The sequence below is a fragment of the Nanorana parkeri genome, unplaced genomic scaffold (genome assembly GCF_000935625.1).
Source record: "Nanorana parkeri isolate BGI_ZX_2015 unplaced genomic scaffold, ASM93562v1 scaffold2046, whole genome shotgun sequence".
NCBI classification, from domain to species: domain Eukaryota; kingdom Metazoa; phylum Chordata; class Amphibia; order Anura; family Dicroglossidae; genus Nanorana; species Nanorana parkeri.
This window is the reverse complement of record NW_017308314.1, coordinates 9,271-22,257: the sequence shown is the minus strand read 5'-3', so window position 1 is coordinate 22,257 and position 12,987 is coordinate 9,271. Positions and strand designations below refer to the sequence as shown.

Here is a 12,987-nt window from a genome sequence, read left to right as displayed (position 1 = left end):
ACAAATGTCTTAAAAGTTCAATTGTTTTGGTTTGTTAGGGATAGAGTGGTGAAGGGAGATTTTCCCACACTTCTGGTAAGCACAGAAAGTGATAGCAAATCTCGTTATCAGGGCCACAGGCAGAAAGTGCAACATATATTTGTTAGAGTGAGGAACAGTTAGAACTTCTGACATTATTATTATTTGCTGTCCATGCCTTCTCTTCCCTTCCTCATGACAACCACAACAGAAAGAAAATACTGGTGTAAAATGACAGTGTTTCTCAACTTGATAAAGAAAAGGGTTCTCTCTGAAGCTTGTCAAAAAATGTGGTTGCACCAATAGAACAAAATATTACTCAGCACTGCCCTATTTAAAACTGAGCCCTAGGAATATATATATTCCTATATTAAGGAAAAATTACCGAAATTAAAAAAAAACAGTTTCCCCAATATTAAATGATAAAACATTTATTATTACCCAATTTTTTTGTAAAATATAAAAGACGGGGTCACGTCGGGTAAAAAGATACCAAACATGTCAAACCTTAAAATTGTGTGCGCGCGCGAAACCTCAAAAAACGATAATACCCAAAATTGGCCATAGGCGACGCTTTAAAAGCTGTTACCGCTCATCAGTTTAGTGTTATCAGTGATTGATGGCCCTAAAATGATTGCTCTCACTGCGACGTTCGCAGCGATATGTAACATGTGTAGCGCAATTGTCGTTTTTGCGCGCTGGGGCACCGGACGTGTATTTACATTTATAGGTGCGTAAACGTGGGGCTGGGGGAGTTAAAAATTTTGGGGGTTTCTATATGTGAAACACCCGGTAACGGGTGTTTGCATTGGTCGGGTCTTTTCTGCCCGTGCTAGGGGGCGCGCGCGAGCAGAAAACCCGCCAATGCTGCAGTGCCGTCCCTCCGTTTTTTTACAATGGGCGGACGGCAAGTGGTTAAATGAACCTATAGCTGGCCTTCCTAAACAATTTCAGACACTGGTAATACCTGGTCTTGCTAGACACTTCCAGGCACTGGTAATACCTGGCTTTTCTAGTGTAGCACTCAGCCCTGAAGGAGCTGCTGGAATTTACGGGTTCTCCTAGCCTGTCTAGGGCTATCAATAGTATTGCTGCCCCAAGTCACTAGCCCTCCATTGGCAACCAATAAACTGAAGTCCACACAGAAAATGTGATGCTAAAGAACTTTATTATAAAACTCTGGGAGATAGGGTTAGGGCACAGGACACTCAGGTTGTAATAGACTCCAATAGATGGTAGAACAAAGTACTTGCAGCCTTCACAGATAGAGAACCTTTAAGCCAATTTTGGCAATCAGTGTCTTGAGCTCCTGGCTGTGCAGTACTTAAATCAGAAGCTACCAGTCAATTTCAGAAGACATCTTCATCGAGACACAGATAATCACGTCTCAGGCTGCCCACACCTGGTGAACTTTTTCTCTTTCTTCTCCATCACTAACTTAAGTCACTAGGCCCCAGACTCAGGCTGCAGTGTGACCACATGGCTATGCTTTCTAGGCTTCAGGCCTAGCCAGATTAGACAGTCAAAAGCAGCCTCCCCCAAGGCAGGAGCCCAGGGAACAAAGAGAGCCTCACATGGTACGCTCCAAATATTTATGTCCTCTCCCAGCATGCACTACTTGCCATGAACTTCCTAGTGATTGGCTAGAGAGACATGGATATTCATAACTATTTCATAACTCAATTGCTGCTTGCACTGCTCTGTTGCAAGGATACCCCCATTAGCAGGCAGATGCAAAAGATAACAAAGTGCTTAGTGTTAACCAAATAAGCATAGACTATTAAATCAGAATCAGACTGAATACAATCTGAAAGCAAGTTAATTTAAACAGACACTCCTGTTTTGACAGGATGGCTACACTAGAGACTCAGACTTTGGTAATACCTGGCATTCCTAGACACTCTCAGACACTGGTAATACCTGGACTTCCAAGACACTCTCAGACACTGGTAATACCTGTACTTCCCAGATACTCTCAGACACTGGCAATAACTGGCCATCCTAGAGACTCTCAGACACTGGCAAAACCTGGCCTTCCTAGATACTCTCAGACACTGGTAATACCTGGCTGTCCTAGAGACTCTCAGACACTGGTAATTCCTGGCCTTCCAAGATACATTCAGATACTGGTAATACCTGTACTTCCCAGATACTCTCAGACACTGGTAATACCTGGCTGTCCTAGACTCCCTTAGACTCTGGTAATACCTGGCCTTCCTAGACAGTCTCAGACACTGGTAATACTTGGCCTCCCTAGACACTCTCAGACACTGGCAATACCTGGCCATCCTAGAGACTCTCAGACACTGGTAATACCTGGCCTTCCTAGACAGTCTCAGACACTGGTAATACTTGGCCTCCCTAGACACTCTCAGACACTGGCAATACCTGGCCATCCTAGAGACTCTCAGACACTGGCAAAACCTGGCCTTCCTAGATACTCTCAGACACTGGTAATACCTGACTACAAGTCTAAGCAAACCTCCCCTCACCCACAGGACTGCTGATAGTTACCACAGAACTACAACTCCTAGCATGCCTACCACCCACAGACATATGGCTTGCCCCATGTGGTGGGGCACATATGTTATTTTAAAAAAGTGTTTTGTTTGGACAAGTGACTGTGACATACAAACATACGGTACCTTTTTAAGCTCTGCAGATGAGGCTGATGCAGAAGACCAGGGCATCACGTGATTAATCATTGAGAGGATCTCTAAGAGGTAGGAGGAGCATCAACTGCCTATGGAATGTGGAAGGAAACAGGGAGCAAGCACGGGTAAAGTGCTGGAAGGGTGGAGATCAATCTCTGCCGAGAAACAGGGGAACACTTTAATGTGTACGGGTGATAGCTGGCCTGTCTAACGTACACAAGACTCAAAAACCGGACTGTCCGGGTGAATCCCGGACAGGTGGCAACCCTACTTCCTCCCCCAGTCCCTGCCTGCAGGGAGGCTGCGCTGGACTGCCTAAGCTGACCAGGGCTCAAAGTCTGGGAACTAGCCATGGGATCATCCTGGAACCTGGTGGCAGCAGGTCCAGTGGTTGCTGCTCCTAAAGACAAGGATCAGTAACTTCTACCTCATGTAATACTGTGTCAGGTGCCTGACCTGCTGTGCATGGAAGCTGTAAACACACTCTCTCTGAAAAGCCATAAAGTCTACATCTGTCTGGATGATCCTAACCCTCCTCTACCTCTCTCTCCCTGAAGTTCTTCAATAAATATTTCAAGCATCATGACCACAGACTGGGCCTTACTTCAATCATTCAACAGAAGGGCAGTAAGTGTTGAAGGCCTGTGGATCCATAGTAGATGAAAAACAGGGAGACCCGTTAGTTCAGTTTACTGTAGATTACCCCTTCAGAGCCACCGGTAGTGTTATCCTATATCAGGATAGCGCAGACTGGAAAGAGGGAGCGCTACACACAAATCAAAACATAGCAAAAATTAACTCGTAAATTATGTCATGCTTAAGAGTTTATTTAATTGCTATTTAATAAGAAATCACATAGAATCCAGTTCGCATCAGCCTTTGATTTAGAACTAATGTAAACAGATGAAGATTAAACATTTCTCTGTAAATTGTTATCTAACATTGATTTTAACACACAACAGTAAGAATACATTTGAAAGTTAGGTTTGGAGTTTGGAATAGTTCTTCATTATACGTGTTATGCCACAAGCATTCCCATGTATCTTGGTTTTCTCATTACTGTCAGACACTGGAAATCTTCACACATTGGTACTTTGTTTCATGGTTGGTATGGGGGTGATCACAATGGCTGTTGGCTCATCTACTTCATTTTTATGGGGTTCATTCTGGAATGTATAATATTGGATTTGGGTTTGGATGAGGATGTGAAAGAAAGGTCATAATGAACCAGGAAGCCATCGTTGAACATGTAGAGCCTGTGATCATTAGAATTGTAGGACAGACTTTGCACTCTTTCCTTTAGCTTATCGAAAATTATGCTCAACTTCCCTTCTTCACCACTTTTGGTATCATACATGTAGAAGATCTCCCCTTGCTTTGTGTTGATGGCTCGAGTGGCATATAAGACTCCACACACCATGAAAGCATTGGTGACTGCAGGTTTGTACTGAGAAGTGTGCCAGGTCTGCAGTACTTCAAGAGTTGTAGCATTAAGTTTGCTGATAACAATATTTCCAGCTTTCTGCTCAGTTGAATAAATGACCCAAACACCCTCTTCATCAGCTGCGAAGTCAATGTCCTGCCAAGCAGTGTGAGAGTAGGAGAAGCGGTTTGTATATGTGGCACCAGGGAGAGCTGCTCTGGTGAACACATGGTTTCTCCAGTCATATTTGCAGATGTTCAAGGTGTTGTAGCAGTTATAGTAAAGCATGCCGTTGTACATAATCATTCCACCACCTTGACCTGTATTGGTGTAATCATAATTACTACCTGAGATCCACCGATGCAAGGCCCTTTCTGTGGCACCACTGTAGATTGTGAGATCATTATATGAAGGGTAGAAGCGTATAATATCCATCATCCTTGCATCTCTTAGAGGAGCAACCCACTGGACATTCTGATCAGCTCCTGGTCCTGAATCTCTCCCCCATCCTCCATACACAAAGTTGACACCCAACCAGTTTAATTGGACCACAAATGGTTTGCTGATGTTGCTGATAATTTCTCCATGTTCACAAGTACCTGCATAAAGGAATAGTTTGATATACATGTAAATAAAGCAAAATGTAACACCTGAGTCAGCTACGGCTTTGCAAGAAATCTTTGTTACGTTGGGCATTCCCAGCTGAATTTACTAAGGAGTGACTTCCATGAATTACAAAACCGTTAGGTAACTAAACCCTATAAAATGCAGACATGCTTTATTAATGTACAAAGCTGCCCTGATAAAATATAACTCCTCCCTCCGTGCTGCCAAACAAACGTATTTTGTCACTCTCATTAACACACTCTCATCCACTCCTCGCCAACTCTTTTCTACCTTCAAGTCTCTACTATGTCCTCCACCACCACCACCCACTAACTCACTCACTGCCCAGGACATTGCCATTCATTTCAAAAACAAAATAGATACCTTTCGAGATCAGATCGCCACTGTCCAATCAACTGCTCTTTTTATTATAGTACCTGATCCTCCATCTCACTTGTTACTTCCCTCTTTTGACCCTGTCACCACAGAGGAGGTTACTAAGCTTCTCTCTGACACCCACTTCACCACTTGCCCCCTGGACCCTGTTCCCTCAAAACTACTTCGGTCACACTCTTGCTCTATCCTAGACTCTCTTACCCACATTTTCAATCTTTCCCTCTCTACTGGAATCTTTCCTACCCCACTCAAACATGCACTCTCTCCCATCCTCTGGAACTCTTTACCCCAATCTGTCCCTCTATCTCCCACCTTGACTGCCTTTAGGCATTCCCTAAAGACTCATCTCTTCAGGGAAGCCTATCCCACCGCAACCTAACCACTGAACCTTCACATTCTCACATAATTCATTCCCACAGCTACCACAGCTACCTCATGTATCATTTCCCCCTCCTCTTTTAGATTGTAAGCCCTCAGGGGCAGGGCCCTCCTTACCATCTTGTCTTGAATTGTATTGTAACTGTAATGTCTTCCTTATATTGTAAAGCGCTGCGCAAACTGTTGGCGCTATATAAATACTATGTAATAATAATAATATTAATGGATTACCTAAACTGGCTCTTAACAGCGGTTCGGGTGGGGAAGAGGAGATGTGAGTGGGGAGCTTTACTTACCTTAATTATTCACTATTTTCAGGGTTAGTAAAAGAACAATGTAATCTGGAAATTAATCCACACATAACCAATACAAAAGGAGATGTTTGAGAAAAAAAATCCTCTCCGATTGGTAAATTTCCATGAAGAACTGTTTCCCAAATCCCTCTTGCAGAAAATGCATATCCAGCAGTTTTGTTATAGTACATGAAAGACTGAGATTCTACCACTAGATACACTAGATACCCAATACAATGGGTTGATTTACTAGATAGAGGCTGTTAACTTTACAAAGTGAATGTTCACTTAAGTATTGCTGCCTTGGCTAAAATTCGAACAGTGTGTGGCCCTTTTTCAATAAAGTTTTTTTTTTTATCAACTATTGTTGAAGAAGCTAGGATGAATATTGGTGGCTGAAAAGTGACTGCAGTCAGTCAGCTGTAGTTAATGTCTGTGCATTCTGACTGTGGTGGGTGGTGGCAGTCGGGGTGCGATAGCCGACTAGGCAGATTCCACCATCCACACTGTTTACCATGAATAGGGGAATCAATAATTTTTCCCCTGAGGCTGAACGAGAAAAACCCCATATGTATGGCCAGCTTTTGCTTAGTTAATAGGATGAAGTTGTGTGCAGTTCAGTTTTCCAATCACCTGCAATCACAAATCCATTTTATTTTATCATTTCCTGTGGACATAATTGGATATTCAAAGTGAACACATTTTAAACTTATTTACTTTCCAGAGTGAACATTCATGTTGAAAACAGTCTCTGTTGTTTTTTTCTTCGTAAATCAAACCCAGAAAATGGAAAAGAGGAGCAGAACAATGCAGATGATAGCTCACAGCCTACAGAATTTGGCTTGTCATGGGGGAAGCCACAGTGGGTGAGTGAAACAGTGCATATAGGACCACACAGCCTGCAGAACAAAGCCGGAAAAAGGAGCAGAGAAGTAAATAGAGAGGGAGGTGGTACTAGAAGGCATAAAAGTGAATGTGTGTACCCTCCAGTAGTGAGAGCAACACAAGCATGTGATCAGGGCAATAGCTGGCAAAAACATGATACCATCCCCTGACCTGGGTCAAAAGTCATATTGCATCTATAACAATCGTCCAGGTGTACAAACTGTTGTACACAGGGGCACAACCATTCCCAAAAATGCTAGTTGCCTGGCTATTATGCTCGCCCACTTTAATCATCTTTAAGTAATTGACCCAGTATAAATGTTCAGGTAAAAAAAAAAAAATGTTAGAATGTTAGAATTCGTTATCTTTGTACTTTTTGCAGGACAGTGATTAAAAATATTGAGGCCAGAGGTTCAGCATGACAGACAGATACCTATTATTTTAGATGGGGAGAACAGCAATGACAGTCTCCTACTTTCTCACCAAACATCAACAAAAATGCAAACAAGAAAATGTGAACAGTGGCCCATGGCTTGTTGATGATGTTATAAATTGTTACATATAACTTTTGCCCACTAAAAATCAGTCTTTCTTCTAACCTACCGTTATCTGCTGGAGGAAGGGAAGGATAGCTTGGTTTTGTATTGTTCTTCTCACACTCCTCCAGACGTTTCTTCAGAGCCTCAATCTCCCGTCTGATCACCAGCACATTGTTCTTATCATAGATCTCCAACTGGTTCACCATGATGGAAATGTTACGGATCTACAAAGAGAAAAACAAACTGGTAGAACATTTCTAAAATTGAACTATGTACTTGTGTGCAGGGAACCAGCGGGCCACTCTCTGTTAAAGGTCGTCTCTATGCTAGCCCAATCTGCGCCTCCCCCAACTTTATATTACCCTCTTCTCTCTGCTATATGTCTCCTCGATGTTAGTCCGGTCTGTGGCCCCCTTACTACTTTATATCAGTACGCACTTCTCTCTGCTATATGTCTCCTTGATGCTGCCTTATATCACTGCCCACTGCTCTCTGCTGCAGGTCTCAGAGTCACTGGTGTGACCCATCCCCTGCACCATGCCAGCATCTGCTGTACTAATACTTTATGAAGAATTCCTAACTTTTAAATTTTGATTATTTAGCAATGGGAGTCAAGCTAGCAATGAATGAAAAGATGACAAATGATCTCACTCTTTCCTGCTCTATAAAAAAGGTTTTTACTAGAGTTTTACTTTAAAACATACACAAAAAAACCCACAAAACTGCACAATTAAAGGAAATTGTGCCAAACGACATTGACAAAATACACATTTTAAAAATTCCTTATTGAAGTTTTTATAATGGTATGGAGGAGCATGTCATCTGAATAGGCAAAGTGACAGTCTCTTTGTAGAGAGCCTGCCGCCAACTTAAAAATTTGCAAGTAGAAGCATCAGGTACTTTAAATGATGAGTTGCAGTGTTTTTCCTTTTCATAAATGAATTTTATTCTCTTCCAATGTGCCTGTCAACTTGCTATAAATATTGACTAGTCAGTCTCTTAGCACATCCCCCTTCTTCCTTGCACATCATAGCCAGCTCCTCTTCTGGGAGTGTCTAATTACTCTCATGTGCTGGTCCAGCTCCACCACCCCTTCCCTTACCTCCCTACATAACCTTTCATGTAATAGCCAGAGAAGAAGTGAAGGGGTACTATTAGAGTGCCATTCTGCTGGGGCTGCTGACATCACATCCTAGATGGTGACACTCAGCAGCAGTCTCAGGATGAGGATGGGTTCTCTTAAAGCATGGGGATGGCATTGCTCCTAGTTAAATGGACAATTTAAGTAAAAGTAACAAGGTTAACACTACTGTGAGAAGACATAGTTTTGTCTCACCTCCTGGTAGAGAGTCTCTATTATAATGCTGGAGCCATTAAATGATGCTTTTAGTTCCAATATGAGGACCTCCATCTCTTTGATTTCCAACTTGATGAGCTCAAACTCCAGCTCATTATAGGAGAGACCTCCGTGCTCCATGATCTCCACACGTTTGGTCAGGTTCTTTATGTGCTCTATGTACAGGGTCAGTGTGCTCTGATAGATGTAGATCTGTACAGAGATATCAAACTTGTAGTTAGTACTACCAATATACGTTACAGTCTGATGAAAATAAATCCGAAATCAAAACTTTATTTCACTTGGCACAAAAGTAGAAATTGGTTAATACTCCTTTCAGGGATTTTGCCATCTGTGTCTAATTATGGAGAAAAGAATATGAAGACATAATAGGAAGTATGAACACATCTCTCCAAAGTGAAGGAAGTGCCCTTTAAAGCTCACCATAAGCATTACAATCTGATTGTACTATCTCCTTTATATTTAAAAACAACTATATAGTGAAAGGGACTGTCCAATTGGGTACAAATTGATTGATTAGATTAGGTAGGTCCTAATCTAATCAATCAGTTTAGGTAAATCTAAAGTTGACTGTACATAGATTTTATGGTCAGATTGTAATGTGTTTGGTGACCATTAGGCATTTTTCACAGAAGGAAAGTGTCCACAATGTTTCCCCTCTATTGTACTGGTGACAGCTTAATCATTTAGATTTTCCCTCACTTTTAGTCCCTTTTTCAAAAGATGGAACCTGATTGGTGGTGCTATATAGAGAGAGAAAGATTCCAAGAGGCATCTTCTGAGGAGAGTAGAGAGTAGAGCCATTTTAGGAGGAGCTATAAAAATACTTCATGAAATAAAATACTGATACATGACCAATAAATAATGATTTCTTTCAAATAAAATACTATTCAATCTTTTGTATGTGAATTAAATGTTTTGATGGGAAAACTATTGTAAGATTATTGGTAAAATAACTAATGCAGCCTTATTAATTGACACTTTTTTAGGGATGCACCAATACCGGTATTTCAGTACCGAGTACGAGTACGGATATTTTTATTTCGGTACTTGCCGATACAGAATACCGATACCAGAAGTCCCATTAAGGAAGCCAGGCGGCGTGTATTGACTCGCCACCTGGCTTCCTGATTAGCAGGAAAGCCGTCCCCATGCTCTCTTGTCAGACGGCGTCCAGCTTCCTGATTGGTCAGCTTCCCGGCCAATCAGGAAGCCAAGCAGCGTGTAATGACTCGCTGCCCTGCTTCCTGATACGGGAAGTATCAGGCTAGGCATCAGAACATTTGGGCAAGTATGAGTACTTGCCCAAATACTCGGCATCGGCACCGTTACCGATACTGGTATCGGTATCGGTGCACCCCTAGTCTTTTTTAACTTATCCTGTAATTCACTTTTCAACCGGAGGTTATTTAGTAGGAAACCACTAGATGGAAAATACATCAGCATGTACTGTATATGAAATACTGTATGCAACAAAAACATGTTGAAATGTAAATCTCATCAACATTTCAGTCAAGCAATAAAAGTTCTTATTGAAAATAACTAAGTTTCTCTTTAGGGCAAAATATGAATTAGTCTGACAATGTCCGCCTTTAAGAATTGTTAATCTATTGTTTCTACTTATATGTAAGAGATATGGCATTTACACCTTGGTAATTTCCTTCTCCACAGTGATTGTCAGGTTGCGGTTTGCTATTTCCTATTTAGTCACTTTTCACCCAGCGGTTATTTAGCAAGAAACCACTAGATGGAGAATCTATCAGCATGTATAGGAAATACTGTATGTGACAGCAAACATATCAAATTTTAAATTCTCATCAAAATTGCTTTCAAACAAACAATAATCCTGTTTCTATTCATAATTGATTCAAGTGTCTCTTTAGGGTAAAATATGAATTGGGCTGAAAATACCTTTAAGAATTGCAATTGATTTTCTAGAGATGTTAATCTACAGTCCCTGCTCTATATAGGAGAGACGGCATTTATACCTTAGTAATTTCCTTTTCCACAGTGATTGTCAGGTTGCGGTTTGATATCTCCAGCTTCTCAAAACGGCAACCGGGAAGATGGTATCTGGGAGGTTGACGGTGCAGTAACAGACGCCATTCTCATCCAGGGATCCAGATCCAGATACAAAATCAGACATCAAACTCTGTGTCTTGAAAGAAACAAACATATACACATTACTCATACATTGTTCCAACAGATTAACAATCACATTAAAAAACAATATTATATATGTAGTGTCCCCCTGACCCCCAGAGGCCTAAGGAGGACCCCCAAAGGGCAGAGAGGGCTGACATTTCACTCTCAGGGGCAGATCCTTAGCCAGTGAAGGGATGTGTGATCAAGAAAGTTCGACGCTAGTCACTTTAAGTGCCTTTTTAAATGCTTTATTGCAGAACATCAATCTGGCAGAGATGGTATAGGGCTTAGGACGTCCATAGCAAAAAAATAGTGCAGACTCCAGACTCACCAGACTTCAGTAGTCCACAGTGCAGAATCAATAGGAGCACAAGCAGACTCTGGGCAATAGAGCAACAGCTGAACAGGAATAGGCATGAGATATTCCATAGGAGAGACACCAGACTTTTTCCTGAGGTACAGTTGGGCAAAAAAGTATTTAGTCAGCCACCAATTGTGCAAGTTCTCCCACTTAAAAAGATGAGAGAGGCCTGTAATTGGCATCATAGGTAAACCTCAACTATGAGAGACAAAATGAGAAAATAAATCTAGACAAATCACATTGGCTGATTTGGAACTAATTTATTTGCCAATTATGGTGGAAAATAAGTATTTGGTCACCTACAAACAAGCAAGAGTTCTGGCTCTCACAGACCTGTACCTTCTTCTTTAAGAGGCTCCTCTGTCCTGCACTCATTACCTGTATCAATGGCACCTGTTTGAACTTGTTATCAGTATACTGTAAAAGACACCTGTCCACAACCTCAAACAGTCACACTCCAAACTCCACTATGGTGAAGACCAAAGAGCTGTCGAAGGACACCAGAAACTTGTATAGGCATATTTTCCAAAACACTAAACTTCCACCCCCTGGGGACCCCCCTGTTCGACAGAAGCGATTTTTTAAAATCAACTTTTGTTGAAGGAGCCAGTCTGAAAATAGTTTGACAAACAGTAACTGCAGTCAATCAGTTACACTCAAAATCAGTTACACTCATTATATAACGTGGATGTGGAAATTGACTGAATAATGTATGGACAGCTTAACTCTTAAAGCTCATCTAAAGGCTCCTGTGTGTCAGCCTCACAAATTAAAATAAAAACGTATTTTACCTGCCTTGAGTCCACCAAATCTTTTTTCATTTGTGTCTCACACGCTCCCCCTACTAGACACTACAGCCAAAATTGAAAGGGTTTCAGCAACACAGTCAGTTCTGCAACATCTTCTCATCAGTAATTCAGTAATTCAGTACCATTGCAACAGCATTGTCCTCCTATCACAAGAAGCTCTATTAGGTGGACTTTACTGGCAGGATCCACAAACATTTTTTAAGACTGTGCAGGGCAAATGCACTTATACTTAAAGCTGGTCTCTAGGCAGCAGTAAAAGACAAAAATAAATCCGCTCTGTATTCTTTGAGACATTATTAAATGTATTTTTAAATACAAGCAGTGTAGGTACCTGACATTTACCTGGTATCAGCGTCTTACAGTTCCTGTGCAGAAGAACTTAGACCTTGAGAGGTGGAAGCAGCACAAGGAGCCAATCAGTTGTGCTGCAATGCTTGTTTACTAACAAGTGGTATGCTTATAGGAGCAGACAAAATGCGTGTGTCCTACCATACAGGGCTGTGCTGCGTTTCAGAACTGTATAACTCTTAGGACTTGAAAGACATAAAAACAAACCTTTTGGCAGGTAAAACCGATCCCTTATATGTATTTTATTGCTGTATTAAGTTGTTTGTCTGCAGTTAAGGTATACGTGCTGCAGCATTTTTTTTTAATGTAACTCCATAGTTCTACTTTAAATGTATATACTGTGAGAAAAGCTTCAGAAGAAAATCAATAGCAATATAAATAGGTAATACTGTTTGATCTCTGATAAAACTTACCAAAGTGACAGCTTGAGCCTTCCAGATGGTGAGCAGAAGAATGAGGAAGGTATACATGATGCCTCTCTTGTCTTCTGTACTGATGAGCTTCTGCTGTCCCACTATATATACTGATGGGAGCACCTCCACTCCCCTATTTCCCATTATTGTTCATTAATAAAAGTAGGATGTGAAAACATGTAAATGATAACAAGGTTATAAAAACGTTTGAATTTCCATGAGTAAATGAACAAATTGCAAGATTATCGTTATCTGGCTATGACATTCTGATAACTGTGAAATATTGTTAAAGTTTCAGAGATAAAGGAATATAAATGTATTTGTTAGATTTGCACATTTGCCCCCAACAGACTTTTCCTGCA

The 12,987-nt window shown here is 41.2% G+C and overlaps 1 pseudogene; it reads right to left on the bottom strand.

The window, feature by feature from the left end:
* Positions 1-3,813: 3,813 nt before the first annotated feature.
* Positions 3,814-12,682, bottom strand: LOC108800493 (annotated as a pseudogene).
* Positions 12,683-12,987: the final 305 nt, after the last annotated feature.